Genomic DNA, 25,829 nt, shown 5'->3' with positions numbered 1-25,829 from the left:
AAAAATGATATTCAATAACTTCGCAAAAATAACAAAACTGACGTCGTAACGAAACATAAACATTATCTCAGAAAAATAACAAAGGCTCTGTAATCAGTTGATACGATCTGCGAATGTAGTTGCAATCTGTGTCTTTTTGCAAAAAGATCGCTCTCTTCCATTTTGTTTCTTCGTAGTGTAAGAAGCCGTTTTGTGACGAGGCACCAAAAGTGTAAGTTTCATGCAATATGTAACAGCTCCTATATTCAAGAAGTGGTAGATATTAATTCTTTATGCAAATTTTATGGGGGTACATTGGTGCAGAGGTCAGCGCCATTGTTCTAAATGATAACGGCCCAGAGTCATAATAATTATCTTAGCATTCGCTAATTCTGACAAGTAAAAACAAATGTAAATATAGGATAATTCTCTCGATAAGCGGTTCTATATTTTCAATATTGAATCACATTTGAGTAAAGTGAGTTCACTAATTTTTTTTCGATTCCCACTTAACGAAATCGCGGTAACCTCCTTAACCTTGAATTTTCACCAAAACAAAAAAAGCACTCCGTCTTCAGGCCACGAGTGGCCTACCGGGACCATCCGGCCGCCGTGTCATCCTAAGCGGAGGATGGGGATAGGAGGGGCGTGGGGTCAGCACACCGCTCTCCCGGCCGTTATGGTGGTATTCTTGACCGAAGGCGCTACTATTCGGTCGAGTAGCTCCTCAATTGGCATCACGAGGCTGAGTGCACCCCGCAAAATGGCAACTGCATATGGCTGCCAGGATGGTCACCCATCCAAGTGCCGACCACGCCCGACAGCGCTTAACTTCGGTGATCTCACGGGAACCGGTGTATCTACTGCGGCAAGGCTGTTGCCCTGCATTTTTACCGAAGAAAAATAATTTTCGTAATCATTTTTTAATCACACACAGTAATATATCTAGAATTTTGTACGTTGGTGGTGGCTTTTAATATAAAAACACCGTGTCCGGCAAACTTACTTCGAGAAATACCGTAACTGAGTCAGGGACGTAAATAATTTTCCAGTTGTGAAATAGACACAATAACAATAACTCCAACTTTTCATAATATATAAAAACCAATACATCAAGAACGACCATAACGGCGCCCAAATAAAATAAACACACGAATCGATTAATGACATTAGCTGCCTGTGTCTATTGATAAAATCAGTGGCGGAAGTTGAAAATTTGTGCTAGACGGGGATTCGAACCAGGTCCTCATGCTTAGCAGGCAGATGCGCTGACCACAGCGCCATCCAGACACAATATTCATAACAACTGAATTGAGTACGCTATCGCCCCTCCAGTCAGGTCCAAATTTTCAACTTATCCACACCCTACTGATGTACTGCCCATTATCCTCACAACTCGCGGCATTTCGCCCATTCCCTTAACACTACGGGAATGGTGTGCAGCCGCAATGAAGTGATTAAATCGTCGTCATCAACTAAATTATGTGTGTGCTGGAAAAGTGAGGTCACTAGAAGATACTGGCGCCATGTAGAAATAGGAAATAAATCATTCAGTCATTGGAAACACCGAGGAAGATAAAGAACTGCACAGAGATCGGTGTTATATCGATCCATGGTTTATTTTCCAGCGCGCGGTTGCCCTCACTCCTTCAGACTGAAACCACGGGTGTCATTTCGTTACAGAAAGCAATTTGCTGTGAATTTAAGTTCCCGACTGCGTGTTCCTTGCTGTGTGTGTGTGTGTGTGTGTGTGTGTGTGTGTGTGTGTGTGTGTGTGTGTGTCTGGCTGAAGCCGTTTATGAAGAAACTTGAAATGTGCGTATTGTTATGACTATGACATTTGCATAAAGTTTATCAGTTTCATTCCAATTTTTCACATTTACGTTAAATTCGATGTGGTTCCATGGCTATCAGACTACAAATTCAGAGGTCAGAGAGCCGTAAACAGATTTGCTTTTTTCATCTGTAGCAATTACTCGTACATGCAAAATATGCGGTTCGGAGTCCTATAAATAGCTGGGTAAGTCAGCTCAGAAGTCGGAAGAAAGTAACAGCATACCACGTCCAATCTGATGAAGCCTGGTAAAGCACAGTTGTATTCAGACCAATGTTCGGTTCAAAGACTGTTTTCCCTTTTATTCAATGCAACTGAATAAGGCAAATGCCATTAACTGGGCAACAGCCACCGTCATATAGGTCCACCTGGTTGGCGTGTTGTATGCTGCTTGAGTGCGTATCTCTTCCCCCTGCTAAACTTTGGTTTAGGGTTGTATGTGTCCACTGTCATGAAATATTTTAGAAATGACCACATGTCTTACCAGACTGTTATTAAAGGTATAGGATGAACATAAAATCTCTCCCTCCAGACTCATGGATCGATAGAGACATTCAATATTTTGACCACCTAGTTCGGTATAAATATGTCCTCCTGACTTTTTTTAGGGGGAGGGGTGGCGTTGTGTTAAAGATAAAGTGGTCAGTTCACCAGTTCCTGACGTGCAAACCCTTACGCCATGGATACGAGATGGTGTAGAGGCAGTGACGGAAGAGAAGTTGGAAAAACATGGAGAGGAATTGAATATTACATATGCGTTGCGACCCAACCCTTACAATCTTTTTACTTTAATTCAGTCTGCACTTTACGGTTAATGGCTAGCTGCGCAAAAAATCGCATCAAATTTATGTCCCAACAGATCTACTGACTGTTAATTTTCAACTAAGAGGTCTTACGTCTAGTCTACTGCTTCAGTTAATATCGTTTCGTTGAAAAGATCGGGTTAGAGCTTCTCTTTTTTGTAACGACCAGCCACATCTTACGCCACCCAGTCGCCGCACTCATTTTTTGTCTCCACTACAGTTAGCCCGAACTGTGGCAGTGGGCGACTTTGGCCTAATCGGTATTGTGTCCTTTGACTACAGCGTTGGACCCCGCTGTAAGCAAGAATTTCGGTTTCACTCAGCGGTGTTCCGATGCTGTTAATATCAAACAAATAACGGTATCAAATTTGCTGCCTTTCGACTGACCCATGTGTGCCCTACCTGGACTGTTTCAAACTTGAGGAAGGCGACCGACTTCATTCTCCAAAGCGACTGGTGGATACAGGGGTTCGATATTCAATTACACCTACTGTGGCATGCACAGTCTTAATATTAACAGAACCTACCTTCAATATCCTTTGGTAGCGTCATTACATCCTCCAGTCCTCAGTCGAATATTCCCGCTAATGATAAAATAATTTGTGACCCATCTTGTATTATTCTACTATAATAAACGCTATTACTAAGTATTCTTTTGTTTTCTTCGTGCTCGCCAAGCTCTGATGGAGATAATTTACTTCGCTTTAATTTTGAATTGAATTCTGGATAGCTGCGGGATTTTAATTCCAGTTCATGTAACTTATTTCTTCCAATACACAAGCTAGCATTTTGATTCATTCATATGCTGCGACGCAGCCATCTTTAATTTTACGTATCATTTTATGAAAATGGTTTCCTTTGGCAAGAATTTAGCTTTCAGTAAAACTTCGAAGTTAATACAGCAAATAATTACGCCAGAAAAAAACTGGGTCACAATACAGTAAATTGAAACTTCTGTTCTCTCTGTGTGAATTGTCACAGTTAAATCAGCAGTCTTCATTTTATTATTTTCAAGTCTTTTAGATTGCGAAATATAATGGTTTCAGTGATTTGGGTTCAGGACCATGATACGGTTTAGACTGAATTTAACGCTGTCTTTAAGAATTATTTACATGTAATTTACCAAACACTACGTAATATAAAACTGCTCTAACGTCTCATACGGTTCTGGTCCTTAACAAAATTACTTGGACAGTCTTTCCTTGTGTGAAGACATTCCCTATTAAATAATACGTACCAGTAAACTTTTTACTTTCCTAAGTTACAGCTTTCCATTTACTTAAGGTAAGTATTTAAATTTATCGATTGATCGACCACCAAACACTGAAAACATTTATGAAAGCAATGTAAGATTGTTACCTTTTGGTGTCAAGTATAGATGTTCTGTTATGGTCTTTGCACAACAAATGGAGCACATGTGGGAATGAAGATATAAAAAAGTTAATCACGTAAGTGACCACCTAGAACATACTGCATTATTGTTTCTCACATAATTCCTTAGAAATAATCATAAAAAGACTTTATGCTCACACAGTATTTATTAGTAATCGCACTTTTTGCCATATGAGCCACACTACAGCTAACTTTGGAGTGCGTTAATGCCAACGATTCGATTCGAGTCGACACTCTCCGTGTCAACCACTTCTAATTATGTGCATGGAATATGTTAACGCGGTCGTCGTGAGGACGCTGTCCTATTAAAAGAAGCTTTTATGCGTTGGTGCACTTCAGAACGGAATAACTACACTCCTGGAAATGGAAAAAAGAACACATTGACACCGGTGTGTCAGACCCACCATACTTGCTCCGGACACTGCGAGAGGGCTGTACAAGCAATGATCACACGCACGGCACAGCGGACACACCAGGAACCGCGGTGTTGGCCGTCGAATGGCGCTAGCTGCGCAGCATTTGTGCACCGCCGCCGTCAGTGTCAGCCAGTTTGCCGTGGCATACGGAGCTCCATCGCAGTCTTTAACACTGGTAGCATGCCGCGACAGCGTGGACGTGAACCGTTTGTGCAGTTGACGGACTTTGAGCGAGGGCGTATAGTGGGCATGCGGGAGGCCGGGTGGACGTACCGCCGAATTGCTCAACACGTGGGGCGTGAGGTCTCCACAGTACATCGATGTTGTCGCCAGTGGTCGGCGGAAGGTGCAGGTGCCCGTCGACCTGGGACCGGACCGCAGCGACGCACGGATGCACGCCAAGACCGTAGTGCCGTAGTGCCGTAGGGGACCGCACCGCCACTTCCCAGCAAATTAGGGACACTGTTGCTCCTGGGGTATCGGCGAGGACCATTCGCAACCGTCTCCATGAAGCTGGGCTACGGTCCCGCACACCGTTGGGCCGTCTTCCGCTCACGCCCCAACATCGTGCAGCCCGCCTCCAGTGGTGTCGCGACAGGCGTGAATGCAGGGACGAATGGAGACGTGTCGTCTTCAGCGATGAGAGTCGCTTCTGCCTTGGTGCCAATGATGGTCGTATGCGTGTTTGGCGCCGTGCAGGTGAGCGCACAATCAGGACTGCATACGACCGAGGCACACAGGGCCAACACCCGGCCTCATGGTGTGGGGAGCGATTCCTACACTGGCCGTACACCACTGGTGATCGTCGAGGGGACACTGAATAGTGCACGGTACATCCAAACCGTCATCGAACCCATCGTTCTACCATTCCTAGACCGGCAAGGGAACTTGCTGCTCCAACAGGACAATGCACGTCCGCATGTATCCCGTGCCACCCAACGTGCTCTAGAAGGTGTAAGTCAACTACCCTGGCCAGCAAGATCTCCGGATCTGTCCCCCATTGAGCATGTTTGGGACTGGGTGAAGCGTCGTCTCACGCGGTCTGCACGTCCAGCACGAACGCTGGTCCAACTGAGGCGCCAGGTGGAAATGGCATGGCAAGCCGTTCCACAGGACTACATCCAGCATCTCTACGATCGTCTCCATGGGAGAATAGCAGCCTGCATTGCTGCGAAAGGTGGATATACACTGTACTAGTGCCGACATTGTGCATGCTCTGTTGCCTGTGTCTATGTGCCTGTGGTTCTGTCAGTGTGATCATGTGATGTATCTGACCCCAGGAATGTGTCAATAAAGTTTCCCCTTCCTGGGACAATGAATTCACGGTGTTCTTATTTCAATTTCCAGGAGTGTAGCTGAAATAGCGATCGTGAATAAATACATTTAATAAGCATCCAACAGGAAAATGTAGTCATTTCTGTAACAAGGTGAATGTGTTCGCTAGGTGTGCTTCACTTTGCCAGAGGCTGCAGTGTAAGCATTTTGAATGAAGAGAGCCTGGGCTTAATATTGATTGCAGTGCAGCTGCTTATACAGCCAGCTCACTGATAAAGTATCGGTGTTAGGTGGCCGTTAATGACCAGACTATCACGCAACATATTTTATCATGTAATATGCACGTTTCCGTAATTAGTGTAGTAGTCCTTTCAACACTCTATCATGACTGCAGACAAAATTCACTACCGCCGATGATTGCTCAGCTAATTACTTCTTCTCTTCCTTCTTTTTCAAAGCAGTGAAGGGATTTGTTATTTTCTGCAGCCTTGAAAGCTTTTCAGGTGGCTGGCACAATATAGAAGTTTACTTAAGAGGACCATGAGAGATCATAAACATTTTGAGACGTGAAAGCTGTCCTTTAGAGCAGGTTGCAGGCAAGGACACTACTACGTCCCATTTTAGTGCAGCAGGTGATCGTGGCGGCCTATCTCTAGTAGAACTCTGTTGTACGAAATGCTTTAAGGAATCCTTTTGGAAAATATCATGTGAACCTAGATGTAGTCACCAGAACTGTAAAGTATGAGATCAACCATTTCTCTGTAATCATGCAATGAAAGAATGCTCGTTTAAAATCCTAGTGGTGTGTGCTCTGATTGGCTCACAGTAAATATTTCTGTAGAAAGTGTGCATTCCCGTGTGTGTCAATGTTTAAATCCTGTGGTCGGACAATGTCAAAAATCTGTCATAGAATGGGAACGATTATTAGCCTTTCTCCGCACACCAGACCATCATTGGTTAACCATGACAAAAATTCACAAAAGTAGGAGTTTTAAAACTTATTTAGAAACTTATTATTGGTCGCGACTCGCAAGATTTACTGCAGTTGGCCTGTGAGGTTCCTACAGTGGCAAAAAGAGGCTAACTTCAAAGAGTTAAGTCAGATACAGTTGCTGCCAGGCAAAGGATGATGATACACATGCTGCCAGGGGACATGCTTACTGCTGAGGGCCCACGCACAATAACGACTCCATATTAGAACTGAGGACAAAGAGTGAAATGGACTCAGAATTTCCAGCTGTTACAGCCACTGTCTTCCACATTGCAATGTAGAGGAGTAGCAAGAATGAGCCATTATACAACCACCAATTCGAGGGAGATGGATTGCTGGTTACCTTACGTGAAGGTCTAATGGCATGGTTTTAATGTATGCACTTTGGCGATTGTACTGGTGTTTGTACTTATTTCTCTGGGTTCTTTCTTTAAACTGATAACCATTTTCAGGCTCACTGGTCGTATCTATGACGCAGTTTCACGTTATGCTTCCATGTGTTAAGGCTAGAATTCATAATTACAATCCCTTGTCCACTTATGTTTACTCACATACCAGTGGGTAATTTATTTGTCTGTTGCTTTATGGTACTAAACCAAATTGTTACAGTGACTGGTAGTTTCTTTCGTAGTTTAGTTCCTTCAATAATATATCCTTGTTTCATGCGGTACCCGTATTTTGATGCAGGACTGGACAACCACAAGAAGTTTTCCTTGAATAACACGTTTCCGTTGCGTGACACTGTTTTTCTCAAACATGCGTGATCTTACAGAGACCTTTCATTGCCTGTACGGTACCAGGGCCCAGGTGTTTAGCACCTATTCTCCAGAAGTTTCGTGGAGCGCGAGTCTTCATTTCGATGGATCTGAAATCGAGATACTGGCAGGGTATATGCTAAATAGCACAACAGACACATCACATGAGGTAAAATTAACCAAATGGAACTATATGGTTTAGAATCTACATCTACATCTACATTTATACTCCGCAAGCCACCCAACGGTGTGTGGCGGAGGGTACTTTACGTGCCACTCTCATTACCTCCCTTTCCTGTTCCAGTCGCGTATGGTTCGCGGGAAGAACGACTGTCTGAAAGCCTCCGTGCGCGCTCTAATCTCTCTAATTTTACATTCGTGATCTCCTCGGGAGGTATAAGTAGGGGGAAGCAATATATTCGATACCTCATCCAGAAAAGCACCCTCTCGAAACCTGGCGAGCAAGCTACACCGCGATGCAGAGCGCCTCTCTTGCAGAGTCTGCCACTTGAGTTTGTTAAACATCTCCGTAACGCTATCACGGTTACCAAATAACCCTGTGACGAAACGCGCCGCTCTTCTTTGGATCTTCTCTATCTCCTCCGTCAACCCGATCTGGTGCGGATCCCACACTGATGAGCAATACTCATAGCATGAGAATTCCAACTGCGTTCTATCGCCTTTCCGTGAATCCATCTATCATACATGGTCTTCAATTGCATTTCTTCACAATAGTCGACAAGGATATCTAGATCACACAGTAGACTTCATTATTCAACGATATTTGATGTTGGTACTTGTTTAAGGGTTGGCACTTCACAATAACCCAGTTAACAGTTGTCTTTCGCAAGGGAAAACATGCTGATCAAATGCTGCGCCTTCCGGAATCATTCGCACGAGTTAATTCAGCTCTGTCTGTGAACTCATACAGGAACAGAGCGTATTTTCGTTTAACGTACGTGTGCTTACATAGCCACGTATGTATTATCTGTCTTTAAAAATATACTTTCAGTGATTAGGTTATTAAGTGTATGCATTATCTCGTGTCATCTTTGGCATCTGAAGGCAAGAGAATTTATTCTGATCTGATTTGTCGTAATAGAAGCTTATGACAGAGCAGAGATCAAGCAAATACTTTCTTTTCGGCTATCCACACACACAGTTCGACTGGCCCCATTTCCAGGCGTGGGAAGTGTCTGTTTAAAAGTCGAATGAAACAGTGTCTACACACATTAATGAAAGATTTGCATGATTCCTCTGTGTCGAAATTCGTGACACAGAAAACAAAAAAAAAAAAAAAAATAGGACGTAAGTCATATATGTATATTCATTTGCGGTGTGTCGAGGTCACCAGATTAAAAAGACAAACATTAATGGATAGAAAAAAATCGTAGGTTTCCCTACATGGTGGAACGTCTTCTCGCTCGGCGCAGGCTTGAATCCGTCATGGCACACCATCAATGACATCATCAAGCCAGCTCTAGTTCAAACTGTAGTACCGTTTAAATCAAAAACCACCTCGTTTCAGTCGATCACACACGTGTCCGGTTGCGTCCACTTCTGAGGAATAGGCAGGCTACATCACTCTGGTGATCATAGCATCCTGAAGGAACATGTTCACGAGAAAATTACAACGAGCACGCGAATTACCATCCTACAATATGAAACTGTCACAAAAATGTTGGAAATCCGTTCCCCTCCTGGATGCAATATCTCTTCCCTGTACTGCGGGGCAGTGGGGACTGCCTTCAAGAAACGTGAGGGTAGTATGGTGCCCCTGAAATGCCATCCTAGAACATCAGTCCACCAGTTCCTACTTGTTTATGTAGGACACAGTGTTAGTGGCGTTCGGTATTGTCGGTTTGTCTCCATACAATTTCTCCGCTATTGTGAGGGTACAGTTTGATCTGGGGTAAGAGCATAAACAACAACAGATGTCACAACAGGTGCATCCATTCGGCTTGATTTCTCGACAATCTGTAACGGTGTGCTCGGTGGTGTAATGTACAACTTGGTGCTCGTCATGATCGTCGGGAACGGAGATTTGAACTATACAATCGTCTCCTAACAGTTTCATGCAGTAGGCGGTCTCCTGTAGCCTCTCCGAACACCGAATTCAGGTCTGGAGCACTGAGCTGACAATTTAACTCAAGAGTCATACGTATCGATCAGCCCATGCACATGTTGAACGCGGACGGCGTGTGCGGTGTAATTCCTCAACAATACCTGTCAAATGGAATTTATACCATGTCCGCACGCCATCACTTTGACTCCGGTGGAGACTACGAGCAACTTCCTTGGTCGAGAAGCCTTCGTTGCGTAGCTTGATGATGCGGGCCCTACCACTGGTCGTTACTGCGCTTCATGGTATGTCAAACGTTCCCTTTGCTGATCGAAAGACGTACTGGTGATTTAGTTTCAACTGAACTGTTGTAATAAATTCTAGTTAGGCGCTCTACCCGTAGGTAGCACTCGTTGTACTTGTGTCTTTGTTTGCATACTACGTCAGCTGTGACCCTCTGGGCGGCACAGGAACATCCACAATAGCAATACTGCACCGCGACACGTCGTGGTGATGCTACACTTTTGTATGTATACAGGGTGGTCCATTGATGATGACCGGGCCAAATATCTCACGAAATAAGCATCAAACGAAAAAACTACAAAGAACGAAATTCGTCTAGCTTAAAGGGGGAAACCAGATGTCGCTATGGGTGGTCCTCTAGATGGCGCTGCCATAGGTCAAACGGATATCAACTGCATTTTTTTATATAGGAACCCCATTTTTATTACATATTCTTGTAGTGCGGAAAGAAATATGAATGTTTTAGAGCACTTGCCCGCGAAAGGCAAAGGTCCCGAGTTCGAGTCTCGGTCGGGCACACAGCTTTAATCTGCCAGGAAGTTTCATGAATGTTTTAGTTGGGCCACTTTTTTCGCTTTGTGACAGATCGCGCTGTAATTGTCACAAACGTTTAAGTACGTGGTATCACGTAACATTCCGCCAGTGCGGACAGTATTTGCTTCGTGATACATCATCCGCATTAAAATGGACCGTTTAACAATTGCGGAAAAGTTCGATGTCATGTTGATGTATGGCTATTGTGATCAAAATGCCCAACGGGCGTGTGCTATGTATGCTGCTCGGTATCATGGACATCATCCAAGTGTCCGGATCGTTCGCCGGATAGTTACGTTAATTATGGAAACAGGAAGTTTTCAGTCACATGTGAAACGTCAACCACGACCTGCAACAAATGATGATGACAAAGAAGGTGTTTTAGCTGCTGTCCCGGCTAATCTGCACGTCAGTAGCAGACAAATTGCGCGACAATTGGGAATCTCAAAAACGTCTCTGTTGAGAATGCTACAACATCGATTGCGCCCGTACCATATCTCTATGCACTACTAATTACATGGCGACGACTTTGAAAGTCGTGTACAGTTCTGCCACTGGGCACAAGAGAAATTACGGGACGATTACAGATTTTTTGCATGCGTTCTATATAGCGACGAAGCGTTATTCACCAACAGCGGTAACGTAAACCTGCATAATATGCACTATTGGGCAACGGAAAATCCACGATGGCAGCGACAAGTGGAACATCAGCGACCTTGGCGGGTTAATGTGTGGTGCGGCATTATGGGAGGAAGGATAATTGGCCCCCATTTTATCGATGTCAATTCAAATTGTGCAATGTATGCTGATTTCCTACCCAATGTTCTACCGATGTTACTACAAGATTTTTCACTGCGTGACAGAATGGCGAGAAGTCTTCCGAAGTAAGAGTAATTTCAGGTGTGCCGCAGGGGAGTGTCATAGGACCGTTGCTGTTCGCAATATACATAAATGACCTGGTGGATGACATCGGAGGTTCACTGAGGCTTTTTGCAGATGATGCTGTGGTGTATCGAGAGGTTGTAACAATGGAAAATTGTACTGAAATGCAGGAGGATCTGCAGCGAATTGACGCATGGTGCAGGGAATGGCAACTGAATCTCAATGTAGACAAGTGTAATGTGCTGCGAATACACAGAAAGATAGATCCTTTATCATTTAGCTACAAAATAGCAGGTCAGCAACTGGAAGCAGTTAATACCATAAATTATCTGGGAGTACGCATTAGGAGTGATTTAAAATGGAATGATCATATAATGTTGATTGTCGGTAAAGCAGATGCCAGACTGAGATTCATTGGAAGAATCCTAAGGAAATGCAATCCGAAAACAAAGGAAGTAGGTTACAGTACGCTTGTTCGCCCACTGCTTGAATACTGCTCAGCAGTGTGGGATCCGTACCAGATAGGGTTGATACAAGACATAGAGAAGATCCAACGGAGAGCAGCGCGCTTCGTTACAGGATCATTTAGTAATCGCGAAAGCGTTACGGAGATGATAGATAAACTCCAGTGGAAGACTCTGCAGGAGAGACGCTCAGTAGCTCGGTACGGGCTTTTGTCAAAATTTCGAGAACATACCTTCACCGAAGAGTCAAGCAGTATATTGCTCCCTCCTACGTATATCTCGCGAAGAGACCATGAGGATAAAATCAGAGAGATTAGAGCCCACACAGAGGCATACCGACAATCCTTCTTTCCACGAACAATACGAGACTGGAATAGAAGGGAGAACCGATAGAGGTACTGAAGGTACCCTCCGCCACACACCGTCAGGTGGCTTGCGGAGTATGGATGTAGATGTAGATGTAGATGTACTTCCAACATGATGGATGTCCGGTAATTATATGACAATTATATGACCTGTGGCTCATTGACGGACGGAGTTTGCGTCATCACATCAGATCATCTAAATAGTATCTTGCACATCGATGATTAAAAATTCGTATAGAAGTAAAGAAATTTCGAACTATAATTGGTAGATTTTGTTTCTTCATGCGTTATTCGTTTGTCTCATTTACATGTAGGAAAGCGAGACTAGCGTTTTCGCATATTTCTACATTTACATGTACATGGATACTCTGCAAATCATATTTAAGGGCTTGACTGTGGGTTCATCGAACTACATTCACAATACTTTATTATTCCAATCTCATATAGCGCTCGAGAACAACGAACACCTATATCTTTCAGTATGAGCTCTGATTTCCCTTATGTTATCACGTGATCGTTTATCTCTGTGCAGGCAGGCGTCAACAAAATATTTACGCATTCGGAGGAGAAAATTGGTGATTGGAATTTCGTGAGACAATTCCTCCGCAACGAAAATCGTATTTGTTTTAAGTAATGTCCATCCGAAACCCTGTATCATTTCAGTTACACTCTCTCCCCTACTTCGCGGCGATTTTAAAGGTGCTTCCCTTCTTTGAACTTTTTCGCTGTACTCCGTCAAGCCTATCTGGCAGTATTCTAAAAGAGGACGGACAAGCGCAGTGTAGGCAGTATCCTTATCAGATCTATTACATTTTCTAAGAGCCCTACCAATAAAATGCAGTCTTTGGTTAGCCTTATCCACAACATTTTCTATGTGTTCCTTCCATTTTAAGTTGTTCGTAATTATAATTCCTCGGTATTTAGTTGAATTTACAGACTATAGAGTTGAATGATTTATCGCCTATCCGAAGTTTAAAGGATTCCTTTCAGTTCTCATGTGGGTGACCTCACACTTTTTGTTATTTAGGGTCAACTGCCAATTCTCGGATCATACAGCTATCTATGCTAAATCGTTTTGCAATTTGTTTTGATCTTCAGATGAATTTACTAGTTGATAAACGAGAGCGTCATCTGCAAACAACCAAAGACGGCTGCTCAGATTGTCTCCAAAATCGTTTATATAGATAAGGAACAGCAAAGGGCCTATAACACTACTTTGGGGAACGCCAGATATCACTTATGTTTTACTCGATGACTCTGTCAAATATTACGAATGTGACCTTTCTGACAGGAAATCACGACTCCAGTCATATATTCCACAAGAACACAATTTCACTACAAGCCGCTTGTGTGGTACAGTGTCAAAAATCTTTCCGAAATACAGAAATACGGAATCAATTTGAAATCCCTTGTCAATAACACTCAACACTTCGTTCTAGTAAAGAGCTAGTGGCGTTTCACAAGAACAGTGTTTCCTAAATCCCTGTTGACTGTGTGTCAATAGACCGTCTTCTTCGAGGTAACGCATAATGTTCGAACACAAAATATGTTCTAAAATCCTGCTGCATATCGACGTTAACGATGTGGGCCTGTAATTTAGTGGATTACTCCTACTACCTTTCTTGAATATTAGTAGGACCTGTGCAACTTCCCAGTCTTTGGGTACCGATCTTTCGTCGAGCGAATGGTTGTATATGATTGTTAAGTATGGAGCTAAGCATCAGCATACTCCGAAAGGAACCTAAGTGGTATGCGGTCTGGACCAGAAGACTTCTTTTTATTAAGTCATTTCAGTTGCTTACTACTCCGAGGATATTTACTTCTGCGTTACTCATGTTGGCAGCTGTTCTCGATTCGAGTTCTGGAATATTTACTTCGTCTTCTTTTGTGAAGGCATTTCGGGAGGCTGTGTTTACTAACTCTGCTTTCGCAGCACTGTCTTCGATAGTATCTCCATTGCTATCGCGCTGAGAAAGCATTGATTGTGTCTGGCCGCTAGCACACTTGACATACGACCAGAGCCTCTTTGGATTTTCTGTGGGTTTCGAGACAAAGTTCCGTTTTGGAAACTATAATAAGCATCTCGCATTGAAGTCCTAGCTAAATTTCAACTTCTGTAAAATACCGCCAATCTTGGAGATTTTGCGTCTGTTTAAATTTTGCAAATTTTGCTCGTTGTTCCTGCTACAGTGTCCTGACCCGTTTTGTGTACCAAGAAGGATCAGCTCCGACGTTTGTTAATTTATGTGGTATAAATCTCTCAATTGGTGCCGATACTATTTCTTTGAATCCAAGCCACATCTAGTCTACCCATATACTGTTAATTTGGAATGAGTGGAGATTGTCTCTCAGGAAGGCGTCAAGTGAATTTTTATGTGCTTTTTTGAATAGGTATATTTTTCGGTTATTTTTGGAGCATTTCGGAATTGCAATATTGAATCTCGCTACGACAACCCTGTGTTCACTAACCCCTGTATCCGTTTTGATGTTTGTTATTAGCTCAGGATTATTTGTTGCCAAGTATATTTTCACAACCGTTTACTATTCGCGGGGGCTCATGAACTAACTGCTCGAAATCATTCTCAGAGAAAGCGATTAGCATAATTTCGGATCATGTTTTAGGCGTACCTCCGGAATTTGAACATATATTTTCGCCATCATATCGAGGGTAAGTTAAAGTCACCACCAACTAAAATTTTATGAGTCGGGTACTTGTTTGAAATCAGAATCAAGTTCTCTTCGAGCCTTTCAGCAATTCTATCACCTGAAATGGGGGTTCGGTAAAAGGATCCAATTACGATTTTATTCCGGTTGCTAACAATGGCCTCTGCCCATACCTACTTGCAGTAACTATATACTTCATTTTCGAGACAAGATAAACTACTTCTAACAGTACAAACACGCCACCGTCAAAAGTGTTTAGCCTATCCTTCCGGAACACCGTTAGATTCTTCGCAAAAATTTCGGCTGAACGTATCTCCGGCATTAGCGAGCTTCCAGTGTCTATAACGATTTGAGCATCCGTGCTTTCTATTAGTTGTTGGAGCTCTGGTACTTTCCCAACACGGCTAGGAAAATTTACAACTGTTATACCGATAGTACCTGTATGTACGTTTAGCAGATCAACACGCACACAGCAGTGGAATCACTTCTACATCTTCTGCTGCACCAGTTCGTGCCGTTGTGGCACGGGAACAATCTTTCGACCATACTGTGGTAGACGAGCGGTCCAATCCTATTGACACAGGCGTGTTATTGCTCGCAGGGAAGCTTTCTTTTTCATCGGCTTTGAGGGGAGGTGGAAGTGTCACCCTCGCCCGCCAATGCCCTCTGCGGCGGATTAGACAAACAATGAGGGCACATAAATTATTGATTCTTTGCTGCAAATCCGTATAAGTGAGGTGATTTGAGGGCTTGCGTACACTGATTCCCGAAATTAATTCCTTTCATGCAGCGTGAAGCTATTTATCAGCGACTGTTATTGCTGCCACTCCCTCCTGCTTTAAAATCAATAGCCTAGGACTTTGTGCTATATTAGTTTTTGGTCACCGTTGTAATTTAGGGACTTGTACACAGAGTAGATGTAAGGAAGTAACTACCTGTAACAATGAGAAACGAAGCTGTAGTCGATTGGTGCTTAACTTTCGTAAGAAAAGCAAGATCACCGTTAGCTTTGCATCGGTGGGTACCAAAATGTTAATCGATGTTCATGAGCCGGCCGCGGTGGCCGAGCGGTTCTCTTCCCTTCAGTCCGGAACCGCGCGACTGCTACGCTCGCTGGTTCGAATGCTGCCTCGGGCATGGATGTGTGTGATGTCCTTAGGTTGGTTAGGTTTAAGTAGTTCAAAGTTCTAGGGGACTGATGACCTCCGATGTTAAGTCCCGTAGTGCTCTGAGCCATTTGAACCATTTTTTTGATGTTCATGATACTGAAAGGATGAGTTCGAGGAGGCGGAAGAGGAGATTAGTGTTTATCGTCTTGTCTACAATGAGGTTATTAGTGACGGACCACAAGCTCGAACTATGGATGGTTGGGGATGGAATTCGAGCGAGACCTTTCAAACGAACCGTCCCGGCGTTTTCCAGGGGCAATTTCGGGAAATCATAGGAAAACTAAATCATGTTGGTTGGACGCTGGTTTGAACAGTTGCCCTCCAGAATTCGAGGCCATTGTGCTAACCATTGCGCCACCTCGCTCGGTAAGAGTGCTCACTTTCCTGGAATAGGAAAAGAAATTGCTGAAGAAAATGGCGCCTGGGCAGCAGACTCGAATTTTTTACGTGAACTTTGAATGGAAGGAAAAATCCAGACAATGGATGCAGCCTCATTCTCCCAACAAACCGAATATTTGAAGCTAAATCTGTATAGCGGTGAAACTATGGTTACAGTTTTTTGGGATAGCAAAGGAATGTTGACATCAGATATCATGAGAGTAACATTTGAGAATATTCTGACACTACAGATTTATTTGGTGATTCTTACGAAAATCCGAATGTCAAACGATAAAAAGAAATGAGGAATGATTCTCCTCCACGACGAGGCGACAGCATACTGCGACTCAAAGGAAACACAGTTTTTGGATAAGAGATTTTTTAACATCCTCTCTACGTCCGGACTTAACTAGTAAAGGCTTTCATCTACTCAGCAATTTGGAGGCCTGCCTGAACACACAGCACTTGACGACCGACGAAGAGCTCAAGGATGCAGTCAACAGCTGTCTGAAGCACCAAGATGGGGGATAAAAAAACTGCTGTCACGATATAACGAATGTTTGTAGTTAGTTGACGAGTACGCTATGTGATCAAAAATATTCGGACACTCCCAAAAATACACGTTTTTCATATTAGGTGCCTTGTGCTGCCATATACTACCAGGTGATTCATATCAGCGACCTCAGTAGTCATTAGACGTTGTGAGAGAGCAGAATGTGGCGCTCCGCGGAACTCACGGACTTTGAATGCGGTCGGGTGTTTGGGTGTCCCTTGTGTCATATGTCTGCACGCGAGATTTCCACACTCCTAAAGAGCCATAGTTCCACTGTTTCCGAGGTGACAGTGAAGTGGAAACGTGAAGAGACACGTACAGCACAGAAGCGTACAAGCCAAGCTCATCTGTTGACTGACAAAGACCGCCGACAGTTGAAGAGGGTCGTAATGTGTAACAGGCAGACTTCTATCCAGACCATCACACAGCGAATTCCAAACTGCGTCAGGATCCACTCCAAGTACTACGAGAGTTAGGCGGGAGGTGAGAAAACTTGGATTTCATGGTCTAACGGATGCTCATAAGCCATACATCACGCCGGTAAATGCCAAACGATGCGTCGCTTCTTCTAAAGAGCGTAAACATTGGGAGATTTAACAATGGAAAAACAATGGTAAACAATGCGGCGATCCGATGGCGGGGTGTGGGTACAGCGAATACCCGGCAAACGTCACCTGCCACTGTGTGTAGTGCCAACAATAAAATTCAGAGGTGGTGGTGTTATGGTGTGGTCGTGTTTTTCATGCGTGACACTATGACAGCACAGGCCTACGTTGATGTTTTAAGCACCTTGTTGCTTCCCACTGTTGAAGAGAAATTCGAGTATGGCGATTGCATCTTTCAACACGATCGAGCACCTGTTCATAATGCATGACCTGTGGCGGAGTGGTTATACGACAATAACATCCTTGTAATGGACTGTCCTGCACAGAGTCCTGACCTGAATCCTATAGAACACCTTTCGGATGTTTCGGGGCGCCGACTTCGTGCCAGGCCTCACCGACCGACATCGATACCTCCCCTCAGTTCAGCACTCCGTGATGAATGGGCTGCCATTCCCCAAGAAACATTCCAGCACCTGACTGAACGTATGCCTGTGAGAGTGGAAGCTGTCATTAAGGCTAAGAGTTGGCCAACACCATACTGAATTCCAGAATTACCGATGGAGGGCGCGACGAACTTGTAAGTCATTTTCAGCCAGGTGTCCGGATACTTTAGATCACATAGTGTATATGGAGAGGTAAAATCAGCATGTACATACAGACTGTGTATTAAAAAAATAATTAAATAATAAAATATGAAAAAAATTCTTCTTTTTAATAGCCTGTCGGAGGCTAATTTAGATAAAAGCAGTGTAGTGAAATAGGGAGGACACCTTGCCAGTATCCCTTGCCTGTCTGCCTGTGTGTTCTCCACTTGTGGTCAGTGAGGTAACGTTTGCATAACTGCTGGCGCTTTTCATTTGGTAACATTGATTTTTACCTTTCTGGAAGACGGCAGAGCTAGTTTTTGTTTTCTTTTTTGTTGATTGCAGGTGTATAGGGACTGCCTGTGTAGTGTACCGGTGGAGGGTAAATCGGCCACTGTCTGTAAATAACTGGAAGCTGTGTTGGCCATGGTCGACAGGCATCAGGCTGCTGTCCTGGGCTTTTGTGGCACTGTGCTTCTGGGGCAAATGTCTTGGCATCTCTGAGCCTTATGTGTCATCTGGGCTTCTGCGCCTCTTGTTTTGCACATCCCGACTGGGCTACAGTTGCCTGACGGTGACTGGTGAAACGGCAGGGACGTGAATCTCTGAGTGCAAGGCAAAAGCGGGTAGCAGTGGCACTGCTGTCCCCTTACCTCTTAAAAACCAGTTTTCGGTTTCGCCTACTGCTAAAAGTAAATCTGAGCTGGCATGGACGCCTCCACTGTTGCGACTGTGATCGATCTTCCAGAGAGTTCCAGACAAGCACAGAGGGTGGGACTGCTCGTCAGTGAGAGATCCAATGCTAGACAGGTGATGGAGTCACTCAGGAAAACTGCGACTGGGAAAGAAGTGCTGTGTCCTCCCTGTCTGCATGCTGGGGGTGGGGGTGGGGGGGGGGTGGCAGTTGGTCCTGTCCATGACGTGGAGGAGGAACTACTGGCAGCGACTGAGGACTCGGGGTGTACACGGTTGCAAATCGTGGCGCCTGGGTTGGGAGGTAATCCCGGTTCCTACGGGTATATGGCTGATTTGGTGAAGACAGCTAGCGTCACCTGCAGGGCGAAAGAAAAGCTATCGTTTTGCAATGTCGTTCCCAGAACTGTCCCGGTTTCTCTGTTTTGGAGCAGAGTGGGAAGTCTAAACGAGAGGCACAGAGGATTTTGCGACGGTATCGGGTCCGAATTTCTCGAGTGCCCCTTTATAGGTCAAGCGTGCACTAATACCCACTAGCGGGTATTAGGGTAGCAAAGAGCATATGGCGTGCACATGTGTGTTTTGGGTTTTTTGGGGTAGAGAAATCCCTCCAAATGCCCGACATGACACGATCTGAGTCCAGACAGAGTTGCATTGGCACAGCAGATCTAAGAAAGAAAATCTCGTGTAGTATTAACTGCAGCAGGGTCTATGAAAGGTCCTAACTAATCTCGCTTACAAACGTAATAATGCCCACATAGTGCTAGAGCAGAAACCTGACTGAAACTAGAAATAAATAGCAATGAAATTCTAAACTTCGACCGGAATATTCATCACTATGAGAGGTTGAACACAGATGATGTAGGCGTGTTTCTAGCAATAAAATCTACGATAATTTCTAGTGAGATTAATGCCGAGTCAGAACGCAAAATAATTTGGATGAAGACAAGTGCTCAAGGTGAATCAAACTTGGTTATCGGATGCCTTTATATGCGCGCTGCGTCAGCAACAGCAGCGGCGAAAGAGTTCAGGGGAGACTTGGAGAATATATGCAGTAAATTTCCTCTGCATTTTACAGTTTTAGGCAGAGAATTTAACTTACCAGCAATAGACTGGGATACAGAAGTGATTAGGATGGATAGTAGGGACAACGAGTCAGGTGAACTTTCTAAGTACGATTTCCGAAAATAATCTTGAGCAGTTACTCGTAGAACCGACTCGTGAAGAGAATATTTCAGACATGCTAGTGACAAACAGACCAAAAAGTTTTCGACTCAGCGTAGAATAGGAAATAAGTGATCGTAGGGCCGATTCAACATCACTGAAAACGGGTATAAATAGAAACAAAAAGATGGGTAGAAAGATCTTTAAGTATAGCAAGACCGACAAAGGGCATATTTCAGATTACCTTACAGGCTGTTATGGAAATTTCGTCGCTTTAGACGAGCATCTACCGAGTGATGGGAAAGACGCACCTTGTTTTGACAACCGTGGTCGGAAGCTGCTAAGAAAGCAAAGAGAGGTCACTCCAAATTTAAAAGGAGCCGTTTCCTGACAGATAAACCAAAACTTAAAGGAGCAAAATTATCGTAAGAAGAACGGTGAGTGAAGCCTTCCACGAATTCCAAAGTACAACTCTATCTACGAATTTGACAGAAAATACTAAGAAGTTCTAGTCGTACGTTAAGTCAGTAAACGCATCGAAGCCATCCGTCCTGACACTCTGTGACTATAATGGCACTCAGACAGAAGATGACACAGAAAAAGCAGAAATACTATATATCTTTTCCAAAACCATTTTACAGAGGTACATTACGCTGTAATCACTCCTTTAATTTCTCACACGCCGATAAAATGAAACAAACCGAAATAAATGGCAGAGGGATAAAAAAGCAACTGAAATCGTTCAGTAGAGGAAAGGCCACTGAGATATCAGTTCGATTCTGCACAGAGTATGCGAAAGAACTGCCCCCTCTTCTAGCAGCAGTGAACCGTATCTCTCTAGAGGAGCCTTTCCAAATGATTGGAAAAAGGCACAGATCTTTCCCGTTTTGAAGAAGGGCCTTCGAACAGACGACAGAACTATAGGTCAGTATTTCTTACGTCGCTCTGTTTTATAATTTGGAATATGTTTTATGCTCCCGTATCATGACATTTCGGAAAAAATAAAACCTTCTCTATACGAACCGACGTAGGTTCCAAAAACAACTATCGTGTGAAACCAAGCTAATTCTGCTCGTCCATGAGATCCAAAAAGTAGTAGGTATAGGCGTCCAGGTAGATGCCGCATTCCTTGCCTGTCGGAAGGCATTCGATACAGATTGGCTCTGTGAACAACACATGAGCATATGGAACATCAGACCAACAGTATGGTCGGACTGAAGAGTTTCGAACAAACATAAGACTACACGTCGTTCCGAACGGAGACACGTTCGCGGGTGTAAAAGTAACTTCGGGTGTCCGTCAGGCGAGTGTTATAGGATCATTATTTATAACTTTATATATAAATGAGCTAAGAGATAGCTTCGGAAGTTACTTGAGGCTCTTCGCGATGATTCTGTTGTATACAGTGAAGTTGCGACGCTAGATAGTTGTAGCGAAATGCAGCAAGACCCGCAGACTTTCGACGCTTGGTGCAAAGAGGGACAATTGACTCTCAACGTAAACAAATGTAAAGTATTGCTAATGCATACACAGAAAGACCCTTTATTGCGTAACTACAAAATTGTAGGACAATGACTGAAAACGGTTGCTTCCATAAGATATGTAGGCGTATGCGTACGGAGCGATTTGAAGTGGAAAGACTACATAAAATTAATAACGAGTTACGCAGATGCAAGACCGAGACTCATTGGGGTCCTGAGCAAATGTACTCGATCAAAAAAGAAAGCAGCTTACAAAACACTCGTCATAAGGGTAATGGGATCCCTACCAGATACGACTGATGGAGGAAATAGGGAAGATCCAAAGAAGACGAGCATGTTTCGTCACACATTAATTTAGTAAGCAAGAAAGCATCACGCAGATGTCAGCGAACTCCAGTCGCAGAAGCTACAACACAGGCTTTCTGTCTTACTGTATGTTCTTCTGTTTAAGTTCTGATAGTGTAAGTTCCTAGAACAGTCGACCAACAAATTACTTTATCCTATGATTATTCCGTGGAAAGTCCACGGAAATAAAATTAGAGAAATTCGAGCGCACATGAAGCTTATCAGCAGTTGATCAGAGGGGAAAGTAACACTGGCACGCGAAGTACTCTCCGCCACACACCATGAGGTGACTTGCAGCATACAGGGGATGACGTAGATTTATTTCATCAGCCTTGTGACTCGTTTAATGTAACCATTCTTAGTTACTACTAAGTCCTACTTTTTGTTTTCCTTTTCTACTTACCTGCTGCAGTGAAATACTGAGTTCTGTATGCTAGTTGTAATAATAGTGTGCGATTACGAGGAATGTTATAACAATCTACATCGAAAAACTAATCGTTTGCATTATCTGCTCACATCAAATGAGTACAAACAAAGCGTACAGTTACAATTTATCATCAGTGTAGCTTAAGAATTTATGTTGAGGTGCCGATAAATGAAAATTTCCGAACCGGAATATAAGTACTAGGGATACAAAAACCAATGTATCGAGATGATACAGTAGTTCAGCATGAAATGAAGATATGAAAACACTGTTAAATGGAGTCGTATAGACTAAATGTTTAGCATAGAATGGTAATTAAGGTTGAAGAAACATAAGACTGAACAATAGCAATGGGGTAAGGAGTAGTTACATATTGAACCTTAATATAAACAGCTTAAGACAGCGAAGAAATATGAAGTGAAACATGAAAGGCATTATTAGCAACTGACGTAAACAAAGAAGGGAAGTTTATCTAAAAGTGATCACGATATAGCAAACGGAAAACGGGGCGAAGGGAGGGAGAAGTTGGACATAGAAAAAGTGGAGGGAAAAAATTTCTAATTTTCATTTGAGTACCTGAGAGTCAGTATTTCTGCAAAAACCACTCTTCGAATCAGATTCTACGAAAGATTACCTAATTTGACTTTAACCTATCAACCTTAAGTGAGACAGAACTGCGATCAGATATTATTTAGATGTCATCATAAGCACGCCTTTAAACAAAAAAGTTTATCGAAACTAATGAGCCAGTTTGGTTATATTCTCAGACTCTTCGTATTTTACGTCAATCTGTTAATCTATGCGTACCTACCATGCTCCACCTAAGTAACATGTACGTTCGTTCAACCAAAAAGCCCTTACCTTCAGTTGCTTCGTGCTCTTCTGCGGTGATATCTAAATCAGGATACTTTAGCACATGTACGTCTACTGCCACTAACCTGCTCCTTCATGTGCTTGCAGTTTCCTTTTGATGTTTTTCCTAAGTATTCCTTCTTCAATTTATGTTTCATCTGCCAATTCTACATGTAAAATTTTTCTGTAGTGGTGCACTAAGCTTCTTATTTTTAGTTTTCCCACTGTTGACTCTCAGATATTTTATAGCTACTATGGGAGAGTCTCAGAAACTTTTTCTGGGTTGTAGACGGATGCTTGATGACAGCAAATTTCCTTTCTTCAAGCAAGCTGGGTCAAGCTGTTCTTAATTTCCTCTGTTCTTCATCCTGCTGATCTCTATACAATGTTACCATATACTGTCCTAGTGGGCTACTGTTTTAGAAAACGAATCACCATAGACGGCAGTACATTTAGACACTGATGTACGGAAACATTGCCTTATAATCAATAAACGCATGACCCAATAATCAACTCTGCAATGCAAACTTACTGGGAGTATAGGAAAAGGTATAGTCACAGTAGCCTCCGCTTACAATAAAACGCACAACTACTAACTGTCAGGCATAGTTCGAATACTTCGACATCAAATACTAAGAAAATCACTCTTAACGTCCTATAAACAAGTAAGAGTATACAGTGCAATGGGGTCGTAGCCCTGGATCGGAAAGACAGCTCTTCAACATGAACGTGGTTCAAAGATGATGAGACTGCTTCAAATCATTTGAACAATGCCGTGACTCACAAGATCACATCTGCATGAGATGGTATTAAATGCGTAAAGGATCAGTACCTTCTTCTGTGTAAGTTATTTGTTAGAGACATTAACGTACACACACTGTAGAGAAAATTTGCCGAGGCAGTTCTACATTCAGGAACCAGCGTAAGAAGTTACTTTTGTACCTGACATTTTTACGTGCAAGAAACGTGATATTTGTTAGTATTAATTGAACAACCGAATTTTTTTATCATCCAAATTATGTGATAGCATTGAATCAGCAAGAAGGGAATGATTGCAGAAGGTGTGTTCAAGATGGTGTCACACAAGGACGGCACCACATATTCATATAAATATGCAGTAAATTATGAGGAAAAGCAAAAACATGTAACAGCAAGGTCAAGTAAAATATGTACATTGCCTTCAGACCAAACGGCTGTGGACCCAAGCCACGTGGAATTTGCTGTACATATGAAACAATGTTAAAACTCTACCAATCACGAATATTCGAGTTTTGTGTATATTATGTCCACCAAGACACAGAAAAGCGTAAAGAACAGTAGAGAATCACAAAACTGAGTGTGTAGCATGTCGGACTGAATTATTACAGAACCAGCCAGTAACCAGCTTTCAACCTACGAAAAGCACAAGGTCCCCGAACCTTGGTCATATCTCGGGCCTAAATACAGGTTCACCATCATAACTCACCACAACATAGCATGCGAAATGATAGCAACAAAAAACAGTGCGATCTGACTATGATACGAATAAAATAATTCAAAACCTTGTTTAATTAGCAATCACTGCAAATATCTGAAACGATCTGACCAAATCTCTAGTCTGCTGTCGCCATCTCTGAAATGCCATGTTCCTCTCTCGACAATCCGGATCGAAGCGTGTGATTTTAAGTTACTCGAAAGCATGGAAAGCAAGCTAACCACCAAGCTCTCTTACTCGTTGGAAACATGCGGAACTAACCGAACGTAGGAACGCTATCCCGCAGTACCTGAGATACAAGTTACTGAACGTCTTTGAGGAAGTTTGTTAAGTCCAGACCGCAAATTAAAGAAACAAAACTGTAACAAGATTTAAATAGGCCTTTTAATACGCAAGTTTCAGCTTTTTAGTTAACAGGAAGTATGGTAGAGGGTTTCTAATAGTGAATTAAGAAACCAAAGGCAGGAAACTTTTCTGTCATTGAGACGTAAGAAAGATAGTCAGCGAGCTGAATGTACTATTTATAAAGTGAGTTGCGGAAAATGGTGCAGAATATGTCAAACAGTCGTCAATATAAATCCCCTAGTCGTTCCCGAACTGTAGAATCTGACAAAGTGACCAAATACCAAAACTCCCAAGTTTTTCTATAATTCTGGAGTATGTAATAGGTTCAATAAACGTACACAATGCTGAATGGTCACCAATAACAGATCTTGGGTGTTCCACACAAATATTGTATTGAATCCAGAATTTTTATTACTTGTTTCTGGCGTGGCCCATCATCACACATTCTTTTTGAGCTCGTGATGTATACGTTTTTTAAACTCATTGTCTGATGATGGGCCAATCCCGAAAAGCGTAATGAAAAGTTTAGGATCAGTACAACTTTTCAATGGAACACTCAAGATCTGTTATTAGCGACCAATCAGAACTGCCAATGTTTATTGGATTAATGATTATGGCCGCATACCACATGCGTCACTTCAAATCGCAATTGATATCCAATATGTCGGGTAGCTTCCATTTCACTCACGTTTTTCTACCGTGGTAATGATATCCCTACCAACAATTGCGCAGAAAATTGTTTCGCCGCTAAACAGTCCTAAGAGCTCATTCATAAATCTTTCACGTTCGCTGTAGCGTTACAGTATTACGAGAGCAGTTCAATAAGTAATGCAACACATTTTTTTTCTCGGCCAATTTTGGTTGAAAAAACCGGAAATTTCTTGTGGAATATTTTCAAACATTCCCGCTTCGTCTCGTATAGTTTCATTGACTTCCGACTGGTGGCAACGCTGTACGGAGCTGTTAAAATGGCGTCTGTAACGGATGTGCGTTGCAAACAACGGGCAGTGATCGAGTTTCTTTTGGCGGAAAAGCAGGGCATC

Source organism: Schistocerca cancellata, chromosome 6 (assembly GCF_023864275.1).
Source record: "Schistocerca cancellata isolate TAMUIC-IGC-003103 chromosome 6, iqSchCanc2.1, whole genome shotgun sequence".
Taxonomy (NCBI): domain Eukaryota; kingdom Metazoa; phylum Arthropoda; class Insecta; order Orthoptera; family Acrididae; genus Schistocerca; species Schistocerca cancellata.
This window is presented reverse-complemented; position numbering follows the sequence as displayed.